The following is a 13,024-nucleotide window of genomic DNA, read 5'->3' on the forward strand; positions in this document are numbered from 1 at the left end:
AAAGAGCTAGCTGGACAGGATTACCTCTCCAGACACGGTAACATTAGGCTACTTCTCCTGACGACCTTCGGCTCTACCGTCTAATGAAATGTAATTAACATGATAAAACTCACAGTCAACCTCAAACATCTTAGACAAAAGCCATAAACGAATAAAAAATAAAGAAATCAGACATGTATCATCATCTTACCTGTTGCAGAGGGGGCTGGGAATGATCTGTAAATTTTTCGTTGGTCCGTGAAAAAAGTGGGTCCGTAGGCATCGAAAAAATGATCGCCCCCTGCTGGTACTGCAACTTCAAGGAGGCGTGTCTTTTACACGCCTAGGCGAGGTAAACCGTGACTCTGACACGGAATCCCCTATGGACCGGCGGGTGTATTACACACTTCACCGTGATACTGGGTTGGCCCAGAAGAAGCCCAACCACAAACCAAAACAATGAGAAAATGCAGACCACCACACTCTTCTACTGGGTCATAAGTGATGATTGAGAGGAATTATATTTGTATAAGTCTATATGTTTTATTTTGAAAATCCTGCATACTCTACCTTTATTTACATCATGTTTGATGTAATGAAAAAAGTTTGCAAATTTTGTATCCGGAATTACAGAGCACATAAACATAAAACTAATGAAATTTTCCTTAAAATTACAGAGCAAAACATAAGATTGTTCGTGTGGACATAAACCTTTATATAACGAGCTACATGTTTAATTACAGAAATTGAATGTAAAAGTACATATAAATATAAAACTAAGATTTACTGTTAATTTACAGAGAAAAAACATTAAATTGTTAGTATGGAAATAAACCTTAATTTAATGACCTGCAAGTTTAATTACAGACATTGAATGTAAAAGTACATATAACTATAAAATTAATAAGATTTATTATTAATTTACAGAGAAAAACATTAGATTGTTAGTATGGAAATAAACCTTAATATAACGAGCTATGTGTTAAATTACAGAGATTGAATGTAAAAGTACACATAAATCAAAACAAAAACAAAGATTTACCGTTAATTTACCGTTTATCCAAACTGGCCAAGAACCGTGCTTGTAGAGGTACCGTTGTGATCCGTAGGAATTCAGCATTGATCTGAAATATACAAATTAGACAACACATTTCATGCTAAGGCATATGATTGACAAAGAACAAAAAGATCAGGAAAATATAGTGTTGTTTGCCTGACTGGACTCTGGACTGGATGGAGTACTGAGAGATGATAGATTCTAGATTCTGTCAGATTCTCGCACAGGAATACAGAAGCTCTGTAAGAGTGACCAGTGAGCCTATTCCAGTGTCTAATGTCTATTGTCTGTAAATGCTGAAATTTCTTTTTTTCAGGGACATAGTTTCACAGTAAAACAAGAGTACAACACACTCACAAAAATATAGTATTAACAGATTATGACAGTGATTTAACTCATACCTCTTCTTCTTGAAACATCGCTGGCCATCGCTCCTGGAGTTCGTCCACCTCGGGCTGTTTTTCCACAATTTCTTGTCTGAAGGGCAAATGTCTTGGCCATTTTTTCTCGGATAATCCTCCCATTGTTCTGTTTCTTCACCTCCTTCAAAAGTACCTCCCGCTCCATCTCAAGATTGTCTGCTGTCATGCCAGCTGGATAGGACGGCACATGGTTGGCCTCACCACGTTTAGGTCGCTTGACATTTTTTGCTGGATGGGCGTCATCTGGAGCTTTGGTCTTTAGAGCATTGACAGCCAGCTCGGGGCATCCAAGTCCCTTCAGTTGGGTACAGAGGTTTCCCATCCTGGTTTTAAGTCTCTGTGTCCAGCCATAGCAGCCATTCCGAGATCCTGGCTCTGCCAAGCAGGGGTGCTTCTTGATCAGTGCCTCTGAAACCTCACAGAAGTCTGAGCTTTTCGGTAAGCTTTATACTTGTAGATCTCATCAGACACCTTTTCCAGAATGTCTGACTTCATCCTAGGACTGACTTTCAACCTTGTTCCATTTGCCTTGAAAGCAGCATTTCTCTCTCTAACTGGACTTCAGTGTCATATGAAAAGCTTGGAATGGGAAACTCTTTGGGCCACTGCTTGGTCCTTGAAGAAGGACCAGAAGAGGTTGTGGAGAGGATCACCGTGTCATCAGTTTCACCAGAGGTGGAAAAGGTCATCACTCCTGAGGCTGACATGAACAGCTGTCTGTGCAGGAGCTGTGTCTTCATCAGGCAAAGGGATTACTTTGATGATGCCAAGATCCTGAAGTCCTCCAGTAGATGTTAAATTTACAAATGTATCACCAAAGTCTTTGTCCTGGTACTGGATCCTGAAGTTCCCACTCAATCCACAAGCTCTCCTCACATCATCAACAAGCTCCTCCACAGACTCTGGAATCCCATTTGGCAGCAACAATTTTCTTTTGTTGTCTTGACTCAGAAAAACCAACAGCTTTGCAGACTTCTTTCCAGCCATGCTCAAGAGTCTGAGAGAGTAAGAGAGAGAGAGAGAGAGAGAGAGAATAAGATTAGTTCAAGTCAGACTGACTTTGAGTATTAACAGTATACACATACTAGACAATTTCTGAAGAAATTGCAATATATGCCTGCTCCTCTGTGCATCTGCCACCACCATGCTGTCTTCATGCTCACGGTGGTGTGTTGATGATGGTGATGATGTTGTGTGTGTGTGTGTGTCTTTGTGGATGTATTTGTGTGTGCTGTGTGTTGTGTGCTGTGTGTATATGTGTTTGTCCGTGTGTTTGTGTGTGTGTGTGTTGTATGTCTGTGTACAGTCTTTCTTAGTGTGTATTTCTGTGTTGGTAGGGCTGTTTGTCTGTGTTTGTGAGTCTATGTACTTTTTTACATGGATGAGTGTGTGTGTGGATGCACGCGCTCCCGCGCGTGTGTAAATGTCTGTGTGTGTGTCTCTTTGTGGATGTGTTTTTGTGTGCTTGTGTGTCTGTGTACATCTATTTGTATGTGTGTTGTGTGAATGTGTGTTGTGTGTCTGTGTGTATTTGTGAGTCTATGTGCTTCTTTACGCTTGTCTGGTTCTCTGTGTATCTGAATGGGAGTTAACCTGAAAAATGCTTCTCGAACTGCTGCTGACACACCTCAGCCGTACATCCTATCACCGCAGTCAATATGTCGTGAAAGAGATGAAAGTCTGAGGAACGCAATGATGTGTTTTGTTTTTTCGTGGAGCCAACACTGTGGTCAGAGTCACGATTTAAACACAAGGACCGCTTCTGAAAATCCTGTTTTCATTTTGTATGGGTCCCTATGGAGAAATTTCGAGGTGACTGTCAGCAGTTGGTGACTGTCAAAGCCACTGTGTTAGTGTCTTGGCTTAGATTTCATAGTGTGAGCATGTGAACAAGCGTGCCTACATTTGTGGCAAGTTTCATGTGTGTGCAGTGAAATTTGTGGCGCTGGCACAGTTTTTCCAGAGATTTTGATGGATTTTTTCCCTCCTCTCACTCTAGCAATGACATCACCTGCTCTCACGAAAATCCTGTGCAATACACACTCATTATAAATTTTGAAACTGGCCAAAAACTTCATGAAACTTAAACTGTGATTGTCGAAACCATAGCAGCTGTCAAAAATGTCGAGGGTTGTGTGTCCCGTTTAAACTTTGAATGACCTTTCTAGGTGAGAGTATGGCGAAGTTACGTGGCTTCAAAGTCCGGTGAGTTTTGTGACTTTTGGGACTTTTTGAGACCTCGCGGGTGGGATTTCCCATCATAAGCAGTGTCAGTTTTTTACGATTTATTTCGCCATGGTAACGCAAATCGCTTAGAAAAGTCATAGCACACCATTCCCAAACGAGGCGCACGTTTTGATATATGATTCGTTGGGGTTTTCTCAAAGCTGCGGGACTAGTTATGCGCCGAAATTTGGCGGAAGATGAAGATTACAAAATAAAGTCTGTCCTGGGAGATAGTAATATACGCCTTCTCTGCTGTGCAGAGCAGGCATAAAATTATTATATACTGTATATCTACCTTTAGAAAAGGGCTGACAAAATAAAAGGTTGCAGAGGGAGGATGCTGACTTCTTGAGCTTGGAGTGAAATTCTGGAGAAGAGAGGGAGGGAGGGAGAGAGAGAGAGGGGACAGGGAAGGAGAGAGAATAAGATTACTTCAAGTCAGACTGGCTTTCTGTAGTAGCAGTATATACAGTATATATATTTATATCTACCTTCAGAAGGCTGACAAAAGGTCGCAGATTGAAGTTGCTGTCTTCTTGGAGCTACGAGTGAAATTCTGGAGGAGAGAGAGAGAGAAAGAGAATAAGATATTTCAAGGCATGAAAAACCTATTTTAGATCATTCATGCAGTAATGCCAGAAATAAAATTAATTGCAGAGTTCAGAGTAATTTCCACTGTATAATCTAATGCACATTTTAAATCATAAAACAATGGTCATAATGTAACCTTAAACGTGGATATATCTTTTTGGAACCACCAGGCGCCTCCCCCGAATAATGTAGTCAGCCAGTTGGTATGGGTCTGTAAGACTGTGGTGTTCAAGAAGTTGGATTCCCCTAGCAGATGTGGTCAGGATATAGGCTCTGTAATGTTCATTGTACCTCCAGTCCAGTGTACATCAAGCCGTCTGACAACAAAAAGTGACTTCTCTTGGAGAATGATCATCTGAATGATCTCACATAACTCAGACCTGCAAGCTCCCCATGTGAAATGATCATGCCATTCCTATAGTTAAAGGCTCCATAAGTCACATCTTCTGCCATGCACAAAAGATCCAGGTTTGGGTGCTTCTGCCTCACAGCATGTGATATTTCCTCATTCAGAACATCGATGGGAATGGAGGAAACATTTCTAACTTCCAGAGTTGGTGTGGGGAAGCTGTACAGGTGCAGCTGATGGGCCACATGAAATTGATGCCTCTGTGACAATGATAGGAGCACATTTTTGAAGCAGTTTGTGTGATGCACAACCCTTTTAAAGAAGCTGTGTTTTGCCTCAAAACACATCGTCCATAGTGCAACCAGGGGACCAAACTGCTCAATGAGCTGTGGTGTTTGGGCAGAATTCTTTGGTCAGGGAAAGCCTCTTTCAATCTACAAGGTCTGGTGACTACAAGGTCTACAATGTCTTTTAAATCAGTAAGGACTTGTCAGGCAGGTTCATTAGCAGGCACCTTGTCTCCAATCAAAAGACGTAAAAATCTCAATAGGCCCCAGTTTTCATGTGCATTCCCCCCGATCCTTTTCTTTGTTGAATATGCAAGAGGTACAGGATGCGGACGATTTTTTTTGTCATTCCACTTAAAAGGAAAAGTTTGTATTGCTTCATTCAAGTTGTCCAATGTAAAATATTTTACTTACAAAGACAGCCAAACAGTGCCCTTTATCTTTCCCAGCTTAGAGATAAAAACTCCATGTTGCTCCAACGTGACAAGATCATCTACCAGAGGTTCCAGCACTTTTTCATATCCATACTGCTTAACATCATTGCTATTGATCAAAGCAGCTAAATTTATGGCAGACAGGGATGAGTGGGACCCTGGAGGTAAATTACCTAAAATCCAATAAACACCTAAGATCTTATGTATTTTCCTGGACATGCCAAGGCGGTTACAAATCTCAAATTCGTCCACATACAATATCAATGAAATAGCAGTCTCATTAGAGAGCAATACATTCTGCTGAAAGTTGAGTGAATCAAAGAAGCATGTACTGTATATTTCAGTCCATCACCCCCTCTATGATGAGATTTCAAATTAATAGCTTTATCTAGTATTGGCTGGCAACTAAGAATCTGCTGCAGTGACTTAAGTATTGGAACATACTGGAATGACCTTCTATTCTTTCAGTCAAGCACATACTCCAAGGGTTCTACAACACTGAAATGATTTTTGTAGTATGCCTTTCGTTTCCAAGATGTAGAGAGAGGACCTTTATCTCCAACTGCAGTTTGAATGGGATAACACTGAAGCAATTTTTTCTGTACCTATGAGTCCTGAATGATCCATAAACATTTCTTTGTACGAGCAACTTTGAAAAATACAGTTTACAGTCTCGTGATTTTTCAGATGCTGTCCTAAGTGCTGCAAGTAGTCTTTGAGTTGAAATTTGCTTGTATTCACACAAAAGGCATCTCAAAGTTGTCTGCTGATCTTTTTGTGGGTTCAGTCGAGGGTGGCTTCTTGACAAATGGCTCTTAAGGGCATTCCAGGTAGTAAAAGAACAAGGGCAGGTTGAATATGTGCAAGGGTAAGCACGGCGGCATCCAAAATGTCTATGCTGATATTTGTAATGCTTCAGAAGTTCAGATCTTCGTGATTTGGTGACACCACAGTCTTTACATTTCCACATTCAGCAGACTACTGGAAAGGGGGAGGGGGAGTGGGTTGGTACATAAAAAAGACCCAAATTACATTTGCATTGTTGGTATTAGGTGATACTGAAAACTCAATTTATAAATATATATTACAAAATATCATCATCTTTCTGTAGAGTCCTCATGATTATATAGTAATATTTGGAAACAATTTTGTCTTTGATGGTAGGCAAATCTTCGTGATTACCACTTGAACTGACAAAATGAGGTATGAAACATTTTAAGGACTATTTGAAATTTTGATTTCTCTTTTACATGACACAGGATATTACCATGTGGTATGTTTATTTAACATGTGACTTAATGCATACATTAACCATATTGTGTGATATTCAAAAATTCCTTTTGATTTTTTTCTATTGTTTTCAACCATATCACCCTGCCCATGAATTCCACTACCACACAAATTTGCTTTGACAGCTCGAATTCCCCTTTGGATTCAGTCGCGTAAAATAAAACTCCCTATCACAGGTGATGAACAAGATTAATACTAATCTTATAATAATCATGAACATAACCTTACATCTGATACTCAACTGCATAGTTCAAATGGCATTCAAATATGACCACTTACCGATTAAAAGTTGCTGCTTTTGATTATGTGCAATCATTTCAGGCCTAGAAGAAAGGGAGACATTTGTTAATGGGAACAAAGTAACACACACACACACACACACACAAACAAGACTACAGTGTTTTCCATTGAAACACATGCAAACACTCTGTGTGTCTTTCCCCCACTTCTAGCCCGCCGTTTAATGTAACAGCAAACGCCGTTATGGTCGTGTTAATCGCAAATCGGGCAGCGACACCCGCAAAGAAAAAGAAACACAGTCCGAGCGAAGCACCGGAGCCGCGGAAGGACACCTGGCCGTCACCGACAACCAAAGCCCCGACTGGTAACAAGTATGAGGGCCGTGGTGAGCTAGCTCGATGCTAACTTCGGCTAGCGGTAGCGGTTAGCATCTGCTGCTAACGCCCGCTTCCCAGCTCACCACAACGGCCCTACTGCCCATTAGAGCATAAAACTGGAGGCTCCGTTGTCGGCGACGGCCGGGCACCGGCCCACGGCCCCAGTGCCCCACTCAGACTGCACCCCACTTCCCCGCTGCTACTGCTGTCTGGAGCAAGAGGCTACACAGTTGAGCCCAGAGGAGGGGCCCAGTTTGAATGTTGTGTTTACAAACAGAAACAGACAAAACTCCAGACCCAACCTTTAATAAATAACATTACCATAGCATGCATCAACAACGACAAGATATCAAATTATGATTCCTCCTGGAGTTAGCTAACCTGGATAGCTCTGCTAGCTAACGTTAGCTAATAATGTGTCGATGTCATACCTAACAGTCACGCTGCTAATCGACGTGTGATAAACAACGACGTAAAGTTCGCTTTGTGTAACAGTGATGTAGAAAAATATATACATATTCAACGGTCCTGTTATATTTCTTACCGATTTCTTTCTCTTTTCTTCCGTGGCGTTTTCATGCGAGAAAGGAAGATGGCGGAAAATCCAAACTTGAACTCGCCAGTTTGGTGACGTCACTACGCACATCACGTGCATACGTGTCATCACACGACATGCAACGTTTGCACTTGAATGGAAAATTACTGTTTGATTCAAAGTCAGTAATAACTTTGAACCAATGAGGCCTTGATTTACATTTAATGAAAGTGATACAATACATTAAACCAAAGAAAAGACAGAAACATAGTTATAAGATATGCAAAAACAACGCAAGGGAACAACGCGTTTCGCGTTTAGCGTCATCAGGTTCACCTCATCACCTGATGAGGTGAACCTGATGACGCTAAACGCGAAACGCGTCATTAAATTTCGATAGTAAAGTCTATGTCAGTGTGCGGAGGAATTTTTTTGCATATCTTATGATTTACGTCCTGCTTCCTACCAGCACCTGACGATCTGTGGCTGTGCAAGGAGATTTCATTGATTCCAGAAACATAGTTATATTGGGTCAGTTCAAATAGAAATCCCTCCTTCCATGAACGGTAGCCCATGTTCACTTTTTTCAGTGTATTTTAATCTGTCTTAGATCCCTGGACAGAACTAATAAAAAAATTGTATTCATACACTGCAATGGAAAAAAACATTTACAATCAATTAAATATAACAGCCTATGCGATGAGGATGCAGGGTACTTTATTTAATTTATTTATTTATTTATTTATTTGGGGTCTTTTTTCTTTTTTGTAATAAGAGTACAGTAGATACTAGTGTAACCTATGATTGATGATTTTGAGTTTCCTGTTATGGGCTCTTATTGTGAAGAGTGAAAGAGCGGAAGTGGTATATGCAATGTTTGCTTTTGACTGGGAAAAAGGGAGAAGTCGTCCTTAAGTTACTTGAGCCTCTGTGTTTATCATTTTATAGTTTCACCAAGGCAGTTACAAACCCTTGGCTATACGGTAATGCAAAAATTTAGATGCCAACCGCCCTTAAACACCAAATAATAAGAAGAAGAAGAACTGCCCAATAGTGATGGGATACTCGATTCCTTTTACTGACTCGAGTTTGTATGAGTCGCTCACTAAAGTGAATCGGGTTTTCGAGTCACTTGAGTCACTTGAGTCAGTCACCCATAGTGTGCCCCACTGAATGTACAAACAGGTTCCAAACCACTCCAGTCCCCAAGTCATTGTGAAAAAAAGACTAAAAATCAAGAAGTCTCCGAGGCAAAACATTTATTTTTCTTGCCTTCTTTCTAAATAAATGCAAATAGCCCAAACAGCCAATAAATTAACATTCAGTGTGAAACAGTGCAACAGTATAATAAAATGTATGAAACTGTGCACAAATAGAAAAAATAAGTTTAGATAACCTAAACAATAGTGCAAAAATAATAATATTCTAACATTGTACATTGTACCAGTGCACCATTAGAATAAAATAACTATGTACAGAATGAATGAACTCCAGCTTCCTTCAAAATGAAGCCTCTTCACAAATTGGCATTCAGGAAAACAAGCTCACGCACCTTTCCAGGACTGAACCTGTTTCTCCTGTCAGTTACAATTTGCCCAGTCTTTGAAAAGATCCGCTCTGATGGCACTGATGTTGCCACAATGCAGGGCCTTGTCTTCATTACCTCACACACGTTCTTGTAAACGAGGGCTCGAGATCTCCGCCACTCCAGAGGGTTGGCTCTTCCGGGTAGGAGCTGCTCACTCAGGAACCCTTTAATCTCCAGCATTGCCTCTGTTAAGGGGTTTTGGACCCCTGGCCTCAGTGAGGAAACCCGCTCCTCAAAGGCAGCCCAAATTGAAGGCACTGACTCAGTGGGAGGACTGACAGGTGGGTTAGCCTCCTCTCCCTCTGTGCTGGGTGTTGCTGGAGACAGTGATCTTGCCTCCCTCGATGCTGCTCCCACCACCCTTGACACAGCCTCCTCTGCATATTTATCCTGCACAAATGCATGCTTCTTGAACCTGGGGTCCCAGAGTGTAGCATCTGCGAACAGGTTCACCTGCTCAATCCCCCCCAACCTTTTGGTTAGTTCTGCCATAAGAAAGTCAACCATGTCAAATATTGGCTGGTGGATGGAGGTATTTCTCTGCCGTGCAGTAGCCCTCTGGAGCCCTCTCACCATTAGTATGACTTTTGAACCCATACTGTAACTAGTACTATGCCCTTTTCTTCTTTATCATATTGCAGTTGTAGCCTGTTAGATACAAAGTTCTATTTCAAATTGCACGTCTCCAGCAATAAAAATGCTAAACTGTTTGTTTTAGTTAACTGTTATTTTAGTGTTTTCTCTATTCCTACTGTGTTGCACAGTGAAAAAATGATTTTCCTCACTCAATGTACAGTTTTGTATTGTTGAAATCACTGTATGGATGTTCTCTCAGCATCAATCATTTTAAGAAATGCGTCAAAACAATTACAAAATATGTAATAAATATATGCATTATTACACTGTTTTTACTTACCTCTCTGAACTCAGTTCCACAGTCACTTCCTCAAAGGGCTGGAGGACATCGCAGGCCTCTTTGACAATTTCCCACTCTTCTAGGGACAGTGGTAGTTGTTGAGGATTCACCAGGGCCATGGTGGAGATGAGTGGATCCTTGACTTCTGTGATGCGCTTCAACATGTAATAGGTAGAATTCCACCTGGTGGGAACATCTTGCTTCAGTCGTAGCTGGGGTTGTCCCATTTGCAGCTGCATTTCTCTTAGTTTAGCAGTGGCCACTGTGCTTCGTCTGGTGTATTCAGTTATGGATTTTACCTTTCGGATGATCTCTTGAATCTGAGGCTGCTGTATTCCGTTCCTCACAACTAAATTTAATATGTGAGCAAAGCAGCTTAGGTGGTTCTAGTGTAGAACATCATTTATAGCTTTCTTTATATTGGCGGCACTGTCAGTTAGACCAGAATCAGAATCAGAATACCTTTATTGGTCCCTGGGATTGCCTTTCAGTTACATCCCGTCCAAGAAACATAAAAATGACAGTGACACATAACAGGGAGGAAAGGAGTGGGAGAACTGTGGGTCGCCACACGAGCAGCACCCCATTTACTTAGATGAAAAGGAGAACAAGAGGGAGGAAGAGGGAAAAAGCAACTCCCAAACTAGGTTCCTGTAGGGGGGCACAGTGTGGGATTAGGAAAAAAAACCACCTCAGCACATAAGCAACATAATAAGACATTACAACAAAACTCGAAGACTTGCACATATGGTGGGGGGGTTTGGTGTTGGGGAGGAGGTGTCGCAGCACAGACACTGGGGCGCACACAGCCACATTTGGGCGCATTGCATCACCCTCCCATGCTACACTGCGGAAGGGAGGAGGCGGTGGGAGCCAAGAAGGCGTTGAGTTGGAGGGGTGTGCGTGTTATATGTGTCTTCATGTGTGTGTGTATGTAAGCCCATGTACTTCATCTCCACTCAGTCCCAGCCCATTGTCTCTGCCGTCTGATAACTGATGACGAAGACACGGCTGTTGCCGTGGAGACGACCTCGGCTAGAGATAGGGCCGGAGCATCTTGTCTGCATAACATCCAGGAGAGTGGAGAGGTAAACGGCCTTGGGAAGGCTGGTTATCTTGGGGAGCCAATGAAGATAACAATTGTTTTAGGTCAGGCCGACACTGCAATTTTTCGTCTGCCTTTGAGTCTCTCTGATTCTCCCGGTGGCTTGCTTCTAATATGTCCAAATTGGTGGCCAGTTTCAGCCGAGCCGACAACTTCTCCAAGTTGGCATCCATCTTGCGAAGGAGTTCAGGGATCGCATTCAGCTTGCGATTGAATTCACATATCGCTTGAGTCTGAGTGTTGACAGCCCTGCACATTCCCTCAGTCATGACGGGCAGCTTCTCGATTGCCAAAAGTGCTGCCAACATCTTCCAAACTTAGCGATAGATCAGGAATCTGCTAACTCCAAACAGGAGAATGCCTGTTATCATAATTCCAATTATGTAGACGTCAACAACATCCTCAACGGAAAGATCGACAGGCACACGATCCTCCACTTCTCCCAGGAGTCCATCGTGTATCCGGCTGCAAACGTTCCGTCAGGGCAGGCGGGCTCTCCTTTGCCCAGTCTCTTTGTCGAGAATATTTGGGAGATGAGAGACCAGCTAATCAAATCCATGGCATTAGGTTTCTGAGAGAAATGCAGAGAGCGAGAGAAAAAGCGTCCGCCTTTGTTGAGAGCCAGAAGAGAGAATGCCTTTGAGTCTCTCAAAGGCAACTATCTTCTCATTGATCCCCCATTCTGTTGCTATTCTTCTCAATTCCCTTGCCAGATTTGCAGCTGTGTGGTTGTCTGTTATCTCAAAACAGTCCAGCAAATTGGACTGCAGTTTGAAGTCATTTACATAATGACATGTAATAGACATATAGACTGTTGTGTTGCTGGAGGTCCAGCAGTCGGTTGTAAGGCATACAGCAGGTGCCGTCTTGATTTTCTCAAGAAGATCAGTTCTCACCTGTTCAAAAAGATTAGGCAGAAGTTGTCTTGATACTGTACTTCTGTGGGGAAGCACATATGAAGGGTCAAGTGCCTTAGTGTATTCCTTAAATCCCTTGTCGTCTACAACAGAAAAGGGCTGAAAACCTGTGGCAATCATATTTACCAGTGCCTTGTCCACCTTACTCTGCTGTAGTGGCATCATGGGCCTTGAGACAAATGCTCCCATGATTGCCTCTGCCGTTTTCCTCTTGCTGTGACTGTCACTCTCTGCATTGATTGTGGTGGTGGGGCTGTTACAGATGTGCTGCTGCAAGAAGCAGATGAGGTTGTTGCAGTTTCTACTGTTGTTGTTGCAACTGTTCCTGTTGCTGATGTAGGCTGTGCAGAAGTAGCTGTTTGGTTTTGGTTGCCCTGTTGTAAAATCACGGTGGAGTGTTTGCTGCTCAGGTGCCTCCTCATATTTGACGTGCTTCCCCCTTGAAAAGATAAAACCACCTTACACAATTGGCACTTTGCTTGTGTTGGGCTTGTAATTTCAAAATGCATCCAGACATCACTTTTCCGGCAAGTATCCATTTTTTCCTGTTCAAAAAGTAGGCTATGTTTTCTTCTGACCTGTGCACGTGAGGTTTTGGGTCCGATCTCCACAGTGGTGTAACATCTAATTTTATCCCATCAATTAAACATATGCTATGTTAATTCCTGGGATTCAACAAGTAGCTACAGGAACAAAATGTATTGGGATTTT

The 13,024-nt window shown here is 42.1% G+C and overlaps 1 long non-coding RNA gene across 1 annotated transcript; it reads right to left on the bottom strand.

The window, feature by feature from the left end:
* Window positions 1–2,230: 2,230 nt before the first annotated feature.
* Window positions 2,231–7,875, bottom strand: LOC125890294 (uncharacterized). The gene is made up of 5 exons (XR_007449534.1): window positions 7,797–7,875; window positions 6,915–6,958; window positions 4,176–4,240; window positions 3,980–4,051; window positions 2,231–2,455 (listed from the first exon to the last, which is right to left on the bottom strand). It is a non-coding gene; the product is annotated as an uncharacterized LOC125890294 (long non-coding RNA).
* Between the last annotated feature and the right edge of the window lie 5,149 nt (window positions 7,876–13,024).

This window comes from Epinephelus fuscoguttatus, linkage group LG6 (assembly GCF_011397635.1).
Source record: "Epinephelus fuscoguttatus linkage group LG6, E.fuscoguttatus.final_Chr_v1".
NCBI classification, from domain to species: domain Eukaryota; kingdom Metazoa; phylum Chordata; class Actinopteri; order Perciformes; family Serranidae; genus Epinephelus; species Epinephelus fuscoguttatus.